The sequence below is a fragment of the Natator depressus genome, chromosome 18 (assembly GCF_965152275.1).
Source record: "Natator depressus isolate rNatDep1 chromosome 18, rNatDep2.hap1, whole genome shotgun sequence".
Classification (NCBI taxonomy): domain Eukaryota; kingdom Metazoa; phylum Chordata; order Testudines; family Cheloniidae; genus Natator; species Natator depressus.
Window position 1 is genome coordinate 10,561,090 of NC_134251.1, and position 17,808 is coordinate 10,578,897.

The following is a 17,808-nucleotide window of genomic DNA, read 5'->3' on the forward strand; positions in this document are numbered from 1 at the left end:
ACACATGGCTAGAAAGGGTTAAACATCCTGCAAAATAAATAACCCTCAAAAGACATGTGGGGAGATAATGTTTGTGTTTTTGTGTATTTACATAGGTGTGAGTAGGGTCGACAATGTAATCAACAGTCCCTGTCTATGGTGCATTCTGATAATTCAGAGGTCAAAAGAAGATCCTAGCATTTAAATGAATTGTAAACACGGCATATCTCAGTATTCATCTCTCTTTGAAATGTATAGCAAATAATCTGTGAATGGTGGAGGAACAAGCAAATTGCCTTATGTTAATTCTGTAGCTAAGTACGGGTGATGGACCTCCTTCAAAGTCCTAATTACCTTTTGTTCCCGGAGGAACTCCTAACTTGTCAAAGAAGACATGAAATTGTATAAAAGATTCTTGGGTCCTGATTCTGTCATCTCAGATCTGCTTAGGCTTTATCAGGGGAAGTTTGAGTCGCAAGACTGAGGTCCCAATTATGCTGGTGCGCCCTGAATATGAGATTTGGACATTGGACTATAACTTATGAACTATTTCTAAAAGAATTCTTTGCAACTACAAAGCTCACCATCTCTGCTATGAATCTGAATTTTAAGAATTGAACTCATGTCTGTATGTATATTTATCTTTTAACCATACTCTCTCTTTTTTTAAAAAAATAAATTTTAGTTTAGTTAATAAGAATTGGCTGTAGCGTTTATTTGGGAAAGATCTGGAATAGTCATTAACCTGGGAGGTAATGTGTCCAATCCTTTGGGATTGGTAGAAATTTTCTTTTATATGATGAAAAATGATTTTCAGAAATCATCATATTTGACTTAGGTATCTGGATGGAGTTTTGGGGCTGGATCAATTTAAGGGAACTCTGATTTAAGAGAACTGCATTGTTTGGACTTCTGAGTAACCAGTAAGGTATTGTAGAAGCTGTTTTATGCTGGCTTGGTGAATCTAAGTATTGGACTACCCACCAGCTTTCTGGGGATTGTCTGCCCCATTCTTTGCAGTTCACCCTAATTGAGTGATCATAGCTGGCCCCTACTGGGACCCCGGTCACAGTATCATAATAAGTAAACATATAGCAAACGACATCATCATCTAATGAATATTCTGAAGGGGCCAGAGTGAAAGTTGGAGAGTCAGGGCCTGATTGGTCACCACCTTGCACCTTCTGTCATCATCTGCACCTGTACAACATGAGTCCGAAGTGGGTGTGAAATGCTATCATTTTTGTTTGTTGCATTTTACATCCACGTAGCACTCATGGAAGGTGCAGAGCAGCAGAGACTTGGTCTTTAGGTGGAGGGTGGATGTGGGGTGGCACAATTAGGCTCGATGGCATATTCACTAGAGAGACCTCGTTGCACTAGCAAAGTATTTTGCTGTGATCATTTAATATGATAATATCTTGTCAGCAGTAACTTGAGGGAGGGATGGGAGCGCAGTTCAAATGCAGGATTTCTATAGCTATGGGGTAAGTGAAGTCAAGCTTTAAATTAGCGGATAAATGCTTTGTGCTTTGCTCTGTATTTACAAGTGAGACCTGTCTTGTGGAAACCAATTCAAGGACGCTAAGGAGAGCCAGTCAGCTGCTCCCTTTGAGAGTCGTGCAGCTTTAATAGCCCATGCCGCACAAAATCGCCTTAAGATCCAGGCACCGTTACAATGACAAAGTGTAAATATTTGAGTCTATGAATTTCAAAATGGAAATACTGATAACTACATGAAAACAGGTTTCATCTAAACTTAGGGCTCATGTCATAGGGCTCATAGGCCCTATGTCAATATCCTATTTCCTGCTGACCTCTGTGGGGCAGATGGGCAAAATTGGGCCCTATAGCCTATTAATAATAATACTTAGCTCAGGGATTGGCAACCTTTGGCACGCAGCCCATCAGGGAAATCCGCTGACAAATATTAGCGTAGCACTACTAACAAGTGCTAATTTAGTGTCACCAAGTGCATGTGTAATATTACTGTAGAAGACATTGTGTAAAATCACTGAGTACAAGCATGCTACCACTGATTACTAAATACTGGGTTAAGAACTTTCTGTAACAATTATGAAAACTGGTAATTTTAACAGTTAGGAATGGGTAACAACTTGTTTTAAAAAGCAAATCCAGAGGAAGTATTAGAACTCCAAATATTCCCCTTTTGGGGGATTGCTGCACTCACTGATTTAATTTCTCCTGACATTTCACCCATCTTATTAAGAAGGCGAGTGAAATGTCAGAAAACATTAAGTCAAAATACATTGCATTCCCTGAGGGGTACAATATTTTTGTGGAGCCTGAGAAACTTGTTCAGAGCATGGAAGGATCATCTTTGTGTGAACATACTTGAGTGACCGGTGCTTGCCATGCACAGGACTGCAGATAAATTTCAAACTAACCCAGAGAATAGTAACTGAACTAATTAATCAATATGGCCCGCACCCAGCAAACACTCAGGTCCCTGTCCCTACACTGGCTATAGTCCCTTTGGCTTCCATAAGACTCTGCTCCTGTGAGTAAAGGCTGTTTGTGTGACTATGGATTTATAGAAGCAGGTCCTATATAGAGCTAAGCGAGTAATTGATTTTTTGGTTTGGTGACACGAAAATTTGGTTTGTTTCAAAGTGAAACTGATTTTCCCCCCTGCTTTTTCTAACTGAAATAAAAAACAGATAGTTTTGTTCGGCTCAAACGAATGATAGTTTTAAAATGAAATGTAGACTCAAAATGACATTTTGAAATAAAACAGTTCGTTCTGAAACAAAATGTCAAAACGGTACATTTCCAAAAGTCAAAACAAACCATTTTGACTTTTTGGAAGTTTTTTCTTACCTTTTTATTTGGCTGAAGCTATTTGCTGAATTCAGCCTGAATTAGCAAATAGTTTCAGTTGCCCCGAAACTCCATTTTTCAATTAAGTTTACTATTTTGCCAAAAATTTACTTCCAACTCTTGTCCAATCAGTGACCCATCACTCAAAAAATTGGGCACTCCTTGGCTCCTGAAGTGTGATGCTGAAGGAAATGATGCAAAGAGAAGGGAGTGCTGAAAAAGAAGTGATCCTGGAAGTTCCCCTCAGGTTGGCAGTCCCAAATCCTCTGATCAAATCAATCCAGCCTTAATTCACCATGAGGAGAAATTCATCCCTTTGTAGAATACACAGGCGTAGCCATCACTTAACTCCCACTAACATTGTAAAAAACAGGGCTGAATTTCACCCACTGACCCCAAGATCTTTACGCAGCCATTTTGTTTTGGTCTCTGGTCATTATGTGTGTGTGAAAGAACAGCGGTTTTACAAGTTTACAAAAGTCTTTAGTAAAACTTTGGGGAGGATATATTTTTTAGAATGTTCTAAGTAGCATTAAAAAGTTTGAAGGGTCAGATGATAGAAAGGGCTCCCTACAGTTAGCGGACAAAACACTTAGGCCCAGATATTTAAAGGCATTTATGGGTTGCTGTGCTCAGTATTGCAAATGCCCACTGATTTAAAATCCTAAATCTCATTTTCAATAGGGATTTAGGAGCCAGAATCCCATTGACAGTCCTTAGGTTTGTTTATTAGAAATAGATTACTATTTAATTCACGATAACCTGTTAAAATTCAAAATAGAGCCACTTCACTTTTCCTCTCGGGGTCTTGGATTATAGCAACATTTGCAACTATTGGGCAACCTTCATGGAATTTTCCCCCTTCTTTTCATGTGCCTGCAGTTCTTGCAATTCTTTCCTTAGCTCACTTTTGATTAAGTGTTTAAATTCCAGTTTGCTTAAGGGGCTAGGTCAACTTGTTTGTGTTTAAGAGCATTTTTTGTCTCTTTATCTATCAATTCATTGCCAGCTCTCCCTACGTGTGCCGGGATCCGTGCCACTACTACGGCCACATTCAATTGCGCAAATTCAGTGATTGGCAGTAATATTTTCTTAAATATATTGTTTCTGCTGTCAGACTTGCTTTTGCATAGCACCTGCAGCTCTGATAAGGAATCAGACAGGATGGCCACAGCAGCTGGCCACAAATCTAAGGCCCAAGTTAGTGCCAGCAATATCCCTGTTAGCTCGGCTGTGAAGGCGGAGATAAAGTTAGATAGTCTTTCGGCTTTCCTGAGTCCGAATGAGGGCACAGAGAAAGCTGTTCCCACTCTACCTGTTCCTTCCTCTTTGGAGCTGTCAGTATACATTTGTCAGTATGCATTTGTCGTCACCATAACTATTTCACATTTGGGGACAATGTGTACCTTCAAATCAGCGGCACTGCTATGGGTACCCGCATGGCCCCACAGTATGCCAACATTTTTATGGCTGACTTAGGACAACGCTTCCTCAGCTCTCGTCCCCTAACGCCCCTACTCTACTTGTGCTACACTGATGATATCTTCATCATCTGGACCCATGGAAAAGAAGCCCTTGAGGAATTCCACCATGATTTCAACAATTTCCATCCCACCATCAACCTCAGCCTGGACCAGTCCACACTAGAGATCCACTTCCTGGACACTATGGTGCTAATAAGCGATGGTCACATAAACACCACCCTATATCGGAAACCTACTGACTGCTATTCCTACCTACATGCCTCCAGCTTTCACCCTGACCACACCACACGATCCATCGTCTACAGCCAAGCTCTACAATACAACCGCATTTGCTCCAACCCCTCAGACAGAGACAAACACCTACAAGATCTCTATCAAGCATTCTTACAACTACAATACCCACCTGCTGAAGTGAAGAAACAGATTGACAGAGCCAGAAGAGTTCCCAGAAGTCACCTACGACAGGACAGCCCCAACAAAGAAAATAACAGAACGCCACTAGCCATCACTTTCAGCCCCCGACTAAAACCTCTCCAACGCATCATCAAGGATTTACAACCTATCCTGAAGGACGACCCATCACTCTCACAGATCTTGGGAGACAGGCCAGTCCTTGCTTACAGACAGCCCCCCAACCTGAAGTAAATACTCACCAGCAACCACACCCCACACAACAGAACCACTAACCCAGGAACCTATCCTTGCAACAAAGCCCACTGCCAACTGTGTCCACATGTCTATTCAGGGGACACCATCATAGGGCCTAATCACATCAGCCACACTATCAGAGGCTCGTTCACCTGCATATCTACTAATGTTATATATGCCATCATGTGCCAGCAATGCCCCTCTGCCATGTACATTGGTCAAACTGGACAGTTTCTACGTAAAAGAATAAATGGACACAAATCAGACGTCAAGAATTATAACATTCAAAAACCAGTTGGAGAACACTTCAGTCTCTTTGGTCACTCGATTATAGATCTAAAAGTTGCAATTCTTCAACAAAAAAACTTCAAAAACAGACTCCAGTGAGAGACTGCTGAATTGGAATTAATTTGCACACTGGATACAATCAATTTAGGCTTGAATAGAGATTGGGAGTGGATGGGTCATTACACAAAGTAAACTCTTTCCCCATGTTTATTTCCACCCACCCCCCCACTGTTCCTCAGACGTTCTTGTCAACTGCTGGAAATGGCCCACCTTGATTATCACTACAAAAGGTTCCCTCCCTGCCCCCCTGCTCTCCTGCTGGTAATAGCTCACCTTTCCTGATCACTCTCGTTACAGTGTGTATGGTAACATCCATTATTTCATGTTCTCTGTGTATATACATCTCCCCGCTGTATTTTCCACTGAATGCATCTGATGAAGTGAGCTGTAGCTCACGAAAGCTTATGCTCAGATAAATTTGTTAGTCTCTAAGGTGCCACAAGTACTTCTTTTCCATTTGATAATAGTATCCCAACTTATCATAGAGATATTGATTTGCTATATCTTGTATATTTATCATTCTTCTCCTTTTGTTTATTTTATTATATAATTCCATGTCTATCTCGGGGGGGACAGGGGATGGTTTTCAAGTGATAAAGTGCTTTCCCTCTTTTAAGCCTTTCTTTTCATTGAGATCTTTAATCCGTTTCTTTACCCTAATTGCATGAGGAATTTTGAGGTTTTTTCCTACCTGGTCTCCACTTAATTTTCAACAATCAGTCTATATTAGCATAATGTTAGCATCTTCGCTATTACCTCTACTTTGGCCCAAAAAGTTAAGTCTAAGTCTAAGTCTAGGAGGGTCATTCGAAGAGTGACAGGCATTTCTCTGGCTGGTGTCCGCATTACAGACGGACACATAGTAATGAAGGAACCACATGCAATATGCAATGCCTGTACTTGGATACAGTCTAGTTTTGTCACATTTGTTTTCAATACTGGCCTAAGAGCCTGGCAGCCATACTCAATAAAAGATCTGATTAGTACACTGTATAAATCACCATTTCTTATCCGCTCCCTGGGACGTTCCATATATACTCTTGAGTCAGATGATTCTTCCTTTGCACTTACCTATAATATTTTCAATATGGTCCCTCCAGGTGAGCTTGTTATCAAATAGAACACCTAAGAATTTGTACTTTTTCACTATACTTATCTGCTGTTCATATAGAGATCTGTAGATATATAGATAGTTTTCCCTCTTTTTTGAATCTTCCGTGTTGTGAAGATCATTCCCTTCTTTTTGTCAATGGAGAACTTGAAGCTCCACCTTTGTTTCCCCGTTCTGTACTCTTCTGAAGTGATTCTTTTGTGGGCACGTTCAAGGTTTCTGCTTTCGGGCCATATAGAACAGTCATCAGCAAATAACGTGATGCCTGTTCTTGCATTCGTCTCCTTTGGAAGTTGATTTCATCATGATGTTAAAAATCATTGGGCTAAAGCCACTCCCCTTGGGAGTTCCATTTGTAATGGAATATATGGTAAAAGAGGCTTCCCCTACCCTTTTGCCTAGGAAATCCTTTATTCATCTGCACATTCTTCCTACAGTATCCATGGTTGCCACTTTACATAATGGTCCCTTTCTCCATAGCACATTGTAGGCTTTTGCTATGTCCAGGAAGATTACTTTGGTTCTTTGGTTGTCAAGCTTTTTTGTGCTTCTGTCTCTATATATACACAACATGGTCAGGTCAGTCACACTCCTGCCTCTTCTGAACCCACTTTGTGTTCCATCTATGAACTGTTTCTTTCCAAGTGTTCTACCAACTTCTCTGTCACCAGGTTTTCCATAGTTTTATCTAAACATGGTGTGAGGGCAATTGGTCTGTATGCCTCAGGCCTAGAGTGAATCTTGCCTGGTTTCCTCCTTGGGCCAATAATCACATGTTGTCAGCCCTTAGGCATTTCCCCCTTTCTCCATATGCTATTGTATAATTTTAATATTACCCTCAGGCTTTCGTCACTTAGGTGTCTGAGCATTTCAAAGCATTGTTTTGTCTTTGTCTGTTGCCTGATTATCACTATCTGGAGTTCACTTATACTGAAGAGCAGCCCCTTTCTGCTCTCAGCTTCCTCTGTTTATTGTCCTGTTCCAGAGCTTCCCCAGATGAGCTTCATCTTCAGTCAACCCTGGCTCCCCCTCCAGGTGCAGCCTGGTATATTAATTGGCCTCTTAAGCCAATATTAATCCTTTTGGAACCTATGTGGGGAATATACTCCACCATACTGCTCTAAATTATTATGCAGTGTCACTTTGCACCATTAAACAGCTGCTGTGTTCCACCTCAGACATGGATGCATTTTGGTGATGGATAAAGCTACTGTCTATATACAGGGCCAAAGTTTCAAAAATGACCTGCGAGGTGGCAGATGCCCGAGGGAACTGTACGCCTGCCTTACTGGTGTGTGCAAACTGATGAGGGTGCAATCCTGAGGGTGCAATTTCAGAGACCAAGTTTGCAAATGTGGCCTTCATTTTGATACTCTCTTAGGCCTGGTCTACACCTAAAACGTCAGCCCTTGAGTTAAGCCACCCTAAGTCCCAGTATAGACATTGCTACCGAAGAATTATTCTGTTGATTAAGCTACCCCCTTTCGAGGGGGTGGATTTACTACAACTACAGAAAAACCCCATCTGTCACTGCAGGTAGTGTCTATACTACAGCGGCATAGGTGCAGCACTGCAGCTGTCCACTTGTCGTGTAGACACAGCCTTAGTGACGCTTGTGACGTGCCTCTGGGTGAAAGACACCGGAGAAACGTAAGAGGATTATTCTCATTCCGTCTCTCGCTCATCTCGTGCGTGGAATCCCAGTTGACACAAACAAGCGCTGTGCACACAGAGTCAGTGAAGGGTATGCAGTAGTGATCCGGATGGTGGATGGGAGAAGAGACTCAAGCTCACAGATTGCTGTGTTGGTTTCTATTTACTGGAAAAACCAAGCTGTTTTCTTCCATTGTGATTAGGTTGTATCACATCAAATAGGGGGATTTAACACAGCAAAATGTGGTGACTCAGAACATCTTGTGTTAAATAAACCCCTTTCTTGCAGTAGAGAGAAATGCCCAGGAACAGCTATAAAGACCGCAGCTACCCATTAACTTCCCTGTGTCCTCATTTGCCTGCAAAGAATTTTTTTTCTAGCTCGGTATGTAATGCGGCACACAGTTGCACAAAGCCACAACCATAGTGCACGATCTCCTTCAGTCTCCACAAGACATTTCAGTCCATTAAAATTACAGCATTAATGGCAAAGTGAATTCAAGCCCTTCGGAAATAAATGGGAGCTTCTCTTTTAGTGCTCTGCTGATGTAAAGGGCTGTGTGTCCTTGGTGATCGCAAAGTATAAAGGACGTGCATGTAACCCCAGCAGTCACAACATCCACAATCCCCATTCAACTCAGGGTCGGGGAAGGGGGCTGCACTGCAACCATTTTGCATTGCTCCTCCCTGTGTCATTTATGCAACTGGATCTGCATAGTTGTGGATCCACTAGCCACTCGCTGGTCTGCCTCCAACATTATCCTCTCTGTAGGCCTTTTCAGGGCCAGGAAGAATCCCGCCTTGCATGCACAGGAGGTGAACAGAACCTCCCATGAGGGTGCACTGCACACCACAGCCCCCTCTCCAGAAGTCAAGATTTGTTAACTTCTGGATATGCTGCAAGTCCCATCTTTTCCCCAAGTCGTATGTGGAGGGGGCGGTGGGCACTGGAGAAGTTTATTTTCTGTGGGGAGCTCTAGGGTGGGAAGGGTTAGCTGCTTCATTGCCTGGGCTGGAATGAGCAGCCTGTTCTTTTCCTGTTTGTGGATGAGGCTGAATGTTCCTGTTCAATGTTAAAGAGACAAGGTGGGTGAGGGAATCTCTTTTATTGGACCAACTTCTGTTGGTGAGAGAGACAAGCTTTTGAGCTACACAGAGCCCTTCCTCAGGTCTGGGGAAGGTGTTCAGGCCATGTCTACGTGACAAAATTATGTCAACCTAACTTACCTCAGCATCCAGCCACCGCAGTTATTAAATTGCTTGTGCATGTGCACACTTGTCTCCTTGTGTCAGCAGTGTGCATCCTCACCAGGAGCTCTTGTATCGATTGTATTGTCAGTGTGGGGCATTGTGGGATGGCTCCTGGAGGTCAGTAACAGTTGACATAAGCAACGCAGTGTCTACACTGACACTACATTGACCTAATTACATCAACCGTGACTCTACACTGCATGGGGAGGTGGTGTTACTAAATCGGCATAGAGAGGCACTTAGGTGCAAGCCAGATTTAAGCGAAGATACTTCCACACCCAGGTCAACACTAGGTAGCTTACATTGACCTAACCACGTAGTGTAGACCAGGCCTCAGTGTCACAGCTAAATCCGAGGTCAAACAATTTAGCATAAGTAGTTAGCACATATTTAAGATGAAGTGGTCCATTAACACCCCTGTTGTCACAGGACAAAAGAGAAGGTTAGTGGGTTAGAGATTGTCGTAATAAACCATAAATCCCATGTCTTTATTAAGACAGGTTTCAGAGTAGCAGCCGTGTTAGTCTGTATCCGCAAAAAGAAAAGGAGGACTTGTGCCACAAGTACTCTTTTTATTAAGACAATGATTTTTAGTGTCTAGCAAAGTTATGAATTTAAGTTCCCAGGCTTGTCTTTTGGAAGTGCTGTGCAGGTTTCCTTTGAGGATGAAAACCTATAGATCAGATATAAAGTGATCGCTTTGTAAGTGTTCATCCATAGGTGACAGGGTGGTTTTTGTCTCATCATTTTCCTGTGTGATTTCCTTTGTGAGTGCAGTGATTGCCTGGTTTCACGCACATCGTTGTTATTGGGGCAGTCAGCGGATGTTCAGTGTTGTTCCGCAGCACGGAATGGGTGCCTGTTAGCAGAAAAACACCTTTCCATAAATCAAAATAAATAAATCCCATTGCTCTGCTGCTTATGTATTTCAGTCTGGGTTGGGCTTAGTCCCCATGGAGTCAGGGCACAGGGGCCTATCCAGAATGTTTCATAAATTGCTCAGAGAGGTAATAAAAATGAGATATCACCCCCCTTGAACAACACAAATTAATCTCCAGGCTCTTCCAGATTAATTTCTTGTTTTCCCTTCTCCAAGAGCTTTTTTGCTCACTCTGCTTCCCAGAACATACACAATTTGTCATACTCTATTACTCTCAGCTTAGCCAGATCACAGAGTGACACGGTCAGACTCTGAATGCTTCTATAAAGTATTTGGAGATTGCTCTCTATAGAAAGGTTAGGCAGAATGAATGTGGAGGGTAGGGGTTACACTCGGATAAGATCAGTTGCACAAAGTCCTTAGAATCCTGTTACTTGGAGCAAACATGACATCTTTATATTGGCAACAATGGGTTCAGATCCCTTTCTTATTATAACTTTTAACTAAAGCTGCAAGAAACTCTGTGGTTTCAATTCCGAGAGGTTCAGTCAGACTTTTTTTCTTTTCCATTTTACTTCTCATGAGCTCTCTCCACTTGAGCTTCATTTTGAGTTTCAGGTTCAAACAAGCCTCAGAACTCAAAGCAACACTCGACCCAAGCTGCTGTTTAAAAACCAGTGAGTTTCATATGTTTTCCAATGAAAATAATAATGTCACATGAAGTTTACTCAAAAATTTATCTCCAGACTGCGGAGCAAGCTCAGACCCCAGGTTCACTCCAGATTTTTCAAATCTTTATGAGCCCTTCAATGAACCTGGCTAGAGATTTGCAGAAATTGGGTCAGACAAAATAGACCTTCCTTGCCACTCTAACCTTTCAGCTGTTCTGAGAACTGAGCCCAAACCTTAAACCTTTTTGAAGGTTCTAAAATATTTAATCTTTTATCCCCTCTTGTTCCATTATGTTGAATAATCATGATTCTCTGCATATCCAGGACTACACCGGGATGCACCATGATCCTCCAAGAAGTGCCATATTCCCAGCTTGACCAGATGCAGTGTGCTGCAAATCTCATGAGAAGGCCTGTTCTTGTGAGAGTCCTGGCCAATTATGCAGACCCCAGACACGGTCCAAACTGCTTATCCAAACCAATCCTGGAAGTGAGCACTCCTTTTAAAGCAGGAATTCTCATATTTTCTCATAGGGGGGAGCACCTTTTAATGGAGAGAGAGTGTCACATAGATACCTCCCCAGAGGTACTGGAACAATGTGTATAGTGGGGGTAGGGAGAGCCATTGAACCAAACTGTAAACCCTGTATATGATGGAAACCACTTCAAGCTAGGGGGTGTGGTAGCACCCCGAGTTCCAGCACCTATGCTCCCCTCTCACTTGGTATCATGCGGGTCCTGTCCTCTGTCTGTCACAGTTGCATAACATCTCTGTGGCAACTACAGAGGAAAGTAACAGTAGGGAAGTATTTAATGTATTTTTAGCTGTCTTCTAATGCAGTTGAGTACCTGGAAATAAGAAAGAAAGCCCGTCAGCTTTCTCCAACCACTAGTAGTCCACGGACCACATTTTGAGAACTAGTACTTTAAAATTCGTGCAATCTTTGGGGACCCCACACCGGGTTTTTCATTAAGCTATGGGCATGCCGGGACTGGACTTTGGAAGCTTAGGCAGTGCTGTATGGACACCTGTGTAGCACATCGTGAGCAGTAAAGCTCACAATCCTGTACCTCACTGATTTAAGGAACTCCCAGTAACCAGAGACACAACAGTTCACTCATCACAGTGCAGTGGGGACACACATTTATTCCTGTTAGGTAACAAGACAGTGTTTCCTATGAGTGGGCAAGGTGCCACTTTTAGTTGCTTATAATTCCCCTTGACACCCTGGTAATACTGGGCCAGCATGTCAAATGACCTGCTACTGCATGTGACAGAGGCTGGGCATCTAACTACATGTTGGAAGTTGTGTACCAACACCTTTTTGGGGTAGGGAAACAGAACGTACAGGGTCCTTTGGTCCATGAATGGTTATGTTGTTTTTAAAGGACTTGCTAATAACATCGTTACCATATGTCTGTCTAACCCACGTTCCCCGTGGAGCAAATGATGGAATCATTCTGATGTAGATTGCTGGACTCGTTTGGCTGCTGAACGGTGGTGTCTAAAGTTTTCAAATTCAATCATTGCCACTGTGAAGTTGATTAATTTTGAGATGTTTTGTCTCCCAATGGAGCAGCAGTCTCTGGCAGCAATGAAGGACTCTGAGCAGGTATAACACAAGCTTCAGTTCCCTTCACAGTTCCCAACATTCCTTAGGAATTAAACAAGACAAAGAAGTTTCCCTTTTCTTCCTTTTTTTCTTTTGACCTTACATCTAAGAAAGAGTGAAAGAAAAACTGTCCAATGGTGTTCATACTAACATCAAGCATCCCTGCCCAGAATGATTGCAAATATTTGTCATCAGAAGAAAGAATCTGCATCAAAATGTTAGGCAACTAAATAAGAGATTTTCAGAGGCGTTGAACACTTGCAAATACCATTCATTTCAGTGTGTAATGAATTAATTGATTTAAGTGAGGTTCTTAACTTTGCCCATCCACGCTTGAACATTTGGGCCCCAGCATGCATTGCTGATGGATGACAGTGAAGAGGAAGGGAGCTGGTGATCATCAAATGCACCTAGTACAGCAGCCCCAAGGCATGACCCATACCTTAACCCAGTAAAGCGTAAGCCTGGAATAACAACATCCTTTAAAAAAGATTGGTCTGTTAACTTTTCACAGACTTCAGTTAGGATGGGCAGCTCCTTGCTTCAGTCTGTTGTACGTAATGGTCTCTTGGTTGAAATATCTGTGTCCCTCAGGCATTTCCGAGACATGGCTGCACCGGCTCTTCTAGTTACTGAAATTGGTTGCGGTTATCCTGTACCTTTAAGGCATAGTCAGTTGTTGAAGGCAGTGAAGCAGGAGAAACACAGAAATTGGGCCACCTTCCCCAAGGGTGCAGAATCCACTCCTCTCTCTGGTGGCCAGTGAAGAAAGGGTGTAACATTAGCAGTATCCAGATGGATATTTGCTATTGATTTTATGTGGGAGGCAGTGAGATACTATGGTGATGGACAGGAGTATAAAACTCCAAGACAGACCAACAGATGGATGGCCTCACCCCTCCCTGGTTCAGTTTGGAATAGGCTGCTGCTGACAGTCCCTTGCACGGAAAGCAGATTTGCACTCAAGTCCTTGCACAAGGCCTGCCATTGTGCCCAGCCAGTGCAAGTAGGTGGTGAGGGGAGCTCTTCATTCTTCCTTTTGTCCACACAGGGGCTAGGCACAATATCCCCCTTAGTTATTTTGGAATACTTGCATGGAGCAATGCTGGTTTATCATAGGCTGGTGTGCTTTACAATGATTAGTTATATGACAGTAGTGCTTAGAGGTCCCAGCTGGGGATCATTGTGCTAAGTGATGTACAAATGAGTAAAACAAAGACGATCTCTGGCTCAGAGAGCTCAAAATATAGGACATTGACAAGGAAATTGTGACTGTAGTAACCTTCCAGGCACACTGCAAAACCCGTCTTTCCCCCCTGGCCTTCGGGGAGCTTGGAAGCGGGTGTTATGGCTGAAGATTGAAAGATGATTTGGGGCAAGAGGTGTCTCACCATGTGCTCGAGTGGGAGCAGCTTTGGTTCTTGCATGGCATGTACCTAATTGGAAAAGTTGTGATTTTTCAAAATTGGATGAATGTAAGTTTGGCCCTGGAAATGTGCGATTCCTGTGGGTGTGGCTTTACCTGTTGGGAGGTGCTGGATGGGCCCGAGAGAAATGGAAAATATAACTGAACACTGTATACTCTGAAAAATCACGTAATATTCATGGATGGAGCAGTTTTGTTTTCTAGCTCTTTGGTCTCTGGGGCCAAAGGAAAAGTGCTGAGGTTTTGCTTTACCCAGCATCAGATGCCTCTACATTTACCTGAAATCTCCATATCTGCCAGATGACGTCAAAACCTAAGCCCACCGGTCCTAATTACTGGAAGAAATGCCCAAGAGAGTTATTGAACTACCCACAGTGGGCCAAACTGAGACCTACTGTGATTCCAACGCCATTGGCTTCAGGGACTGGAGTTGCATTGTTTTGCAGTGGGCTTGAATTTTGGTTCCTTGTACTTAGAGCCAGGGCTGCTGGCAGGGAAATAGAAGCTGTAGTATATAGGAGAACTTTATTCACCCATTCTGGACAAGTCTGTAAGTGTGATCTTGCCAGTGCATAGGCCACATAGCTGGAGGAATTACCCTTGGGCAGCATAGTTATTTCAGTCTGTGCTTCTATCTGATTATAGCTCCTTAAAAATAGCCAACTGAAAGGGAGACAGCATGAATTAAATCCTGTAGTTTCATTTTGTAGTGTGTTTTCGGAAGGGGGAGGAAGAAACGGAGCTCCGAATGTAAACTGCGCATTAGAATCGGTAATAGGTGTAATATAGTGATATAACGAACTATATAATGGCCACTGACATGTAGGTAACAAGAGGGTGCTATATACTTAGCAGAACATTGGCTATGTAAATAGCACAGGGCAACTATGTCTGTGTGATGCAAATAAAGGACCAGACCAGTCACTATAGTAACTGTGTCTTACTGGATTATTAGTTCGATAATTCTGCTGCATCTCTGTCCCCATAGCAGAATTTCTGGAAATGTCTTGAATGTTTAAAATATTAATGAACGAAGTTTCAAAAGGAGGAGAGAGAGACTTTCGATTCTGAGGGAGACGGGTGAGACACCCAAACAAGCAAAAGCCAAGGAAATTGCTGAGCAAAGCAGCAAAACAAAGAGACACAGAAATGTCAGCTAGATTAAAAAACAAGTCAGGAAGAAAACAGTCAAAATCAAGGATAGTACAGGAGAGGTAGAGGGGTAGGGCTCAAGAAACACAACAGCTGCTATTGTACAGCCAAAGAGTAACACTGTTATACACAACCATCCTCTGTTAAACTTTGTTTGGTTTGGCTCTAAGCTCATTGGGTCAGGGCTTGTGTGCTATATGTTTGTACCAGACAAGAACAGGTGTTCTCTTGTCTGCTATCACACTACAATGGGATCCAAAGCTTGATTGCAATCTCTAGGCTCCTGCCTTGCTCTGCATACGGAATGTCTCAGACGTGAAGTTTGCCTTCAGGCCACCTGGAAATCTCACACCACATTTATGTGCGTGAGGTACAAAATCACAAGCTAAGGAAATCTTCTTTCACCATGGGCAGCATCTTCGATGCTGGGTAAAGAAAGTTCCTGATTTAGTGACCAACAAGGAAGTCTCTTTAGGGAAGAGGACTGTGGTGGGCCTTAGGAGTCAGGAGAACTGAGTTCTGTTCCTGCCTCTACTAATACCGTGATCCCTGGCAAATCAGGGGTTAATGTCTCCAAGCTCAATTTCCCCTGTGTAAAATAGGACTAATATTACTGAGCCGTCTTTTAAATAAAAAGCATTATGGTCCTGATTCTGCACCATGCAAGTCAATATTGACGTCAATGAGCATAGGAAGAAGCCCTATGTAAATGAAAGAAGTTAATTAATTATTATTATTATTATTTTATTATTGCTTACAGGGACTACATGACCAGGTATTGTGACAGCTCTGTCTTTTGTACCTGAAGGAAACAGGAACAGCACCAGCTCTGACCTAAAACACACATGTGAGTCTAAATATAGAGAGGTACCTGTAAATCCCAATGGGACTACTTCCTGGTAGCAGTTGTTTGCAAGACTGGGCCTTTAAAGGTTAAAAGCCTGCAATTCTGCGTAAGAAATATCAGTTGTAGTTCCTTTCTGATGCTGATTGTGGAGGAATTCCAGGCCAGAAGGGATGTGCATTTTGTGGTAAGTTAGCAGCTGTCCATTCACATGTTAATTTGGTTATGGAATTTTTAAAATCATAGTTGTAACAGTTTGTTGAACTTCTTTCTAGCCTAGTGTTTTAAAGAGATAACGGTGCCCACTTCACTCTGGGTGGCTTTATAAAGGAAATTCTAGGGGTCAGACATGAGGGATGGAATAGCACTGGCAGAGCGGCCTAGGAAGTGCAATAATAGAGGACGTTGGAGGACAGGGTAGCGGTTCGTGGCACCTTGCCCCTCCTTTGTCTCCTCTTCCTACTTGCGGTTCTGTCTCTTTCCATATGACCCCTTACATCTGAACAGCCTTTCCCATCCCCTACCCTGAGGGGGGACAGCATGTCTGTGCTGGTGCTGAACCCAAGGAGGGGGAGTGGCTTGCGCCTTCCACTTCCTAGGGCTGCTGGGGGCCGATATGGCCCCTAGTGCGGTCTAGAGCAGCCCAGAGGGCTGACCTAACTTGTGCCCCAGCTGTAATATCCACTGGGCTGTTCGCAATCAGGGAATAGCCGGAGTGTTGGGATGTCTGACTCATACCTCCTCCATCCCACAGTCCTCTCTTTCCTGCCTGCAACACACCTCCTGCATGGGTGCATGTGGGGATTGGTGCAGAGCTGCCTGAATGGTCTTTGTGCCTGCGGGAAAAATCCACTTTGCTGGGGTATTCGCAAGGGAGTGGGGCTTTATGGCTGCTTTGTGCCCTACCGTGGCCTCCTTCAAATTCCTGCTGTAAACTCACTTCCCCCAGGTAGGTCTCATCACCAGTCTGTGCAATGGTGCACTTTACTCCGGCTCTGCACCCTCATTACAACAGCTAAAGAAAACAACCCAGAGCTAGTGAGAGTGATACGAAACAAGACAACCCTCCACGGTAAGTCAGTGCACCTGGCCAATCCCTTTGTTATCATCAACACCTCAAATCCTAACGTAAAACACAACTACTCTGCAGTATCGGCAAGGCAGATTGAGTGGGGCAACGTAGAACCCAGCTGCTTGCGATTTCACTCCATCTCTCTTCCGCCAATAGTCACAAGAACTAGCGTAATAATGAATAATACGGTAAAGCAGGGCCCTCAGTCTAAAACAGCAGAGTGCATGGAGTAGTCCCCATTGCAGGCAGTCCTACACGGAGAAGTCTTCTTAAATGAAAGGATAATGGGGTGTCTATTTCTATGGGACAAGTAGCACAGACCTGGCAAATACAGATGCTGCTACCCTCACTCCTTCCCCAGACTCTGCTTTCCCTAGTCAGATTTAGCTCTAAGCACTTCACAAGTTGGGTAACAGTGACTCTAAACACGTTTCTCTAATGTGATAATAAACCAACGTGGCCAGCTCCCCTGGGAATTTAGGAAAAGGCAAAATTGGCATTTAGGTGCCCAATTCCGATCGCTCTTCCATGGGAGTTAGGTGCCTAAAGACAGGGCCGGCTCCAGGCACCAGCGAAGGAAACAGGTGCCTGGGGCGGCCAATAGAAAGCGGCGGCACTCCGTCCGTCATCGGGGCGGCACGTCCAGGTCTTCGGGGGCAATTCGGCGGCAGGCCCTGCAGTCCCTCTCTTCTTCTTGAGTGGCACTTCAGCGGCAGCTCAACCAGGCTTGGGGTTTTGGTTTTTTTCCCCTTCGCCGCTTGGGGCAGCAAAAAAGCTGGAGCTGGCCCTGCCTAAAGATCAGCTGTGCTTTCGGAATATCTCCCCCTGAGCCCTT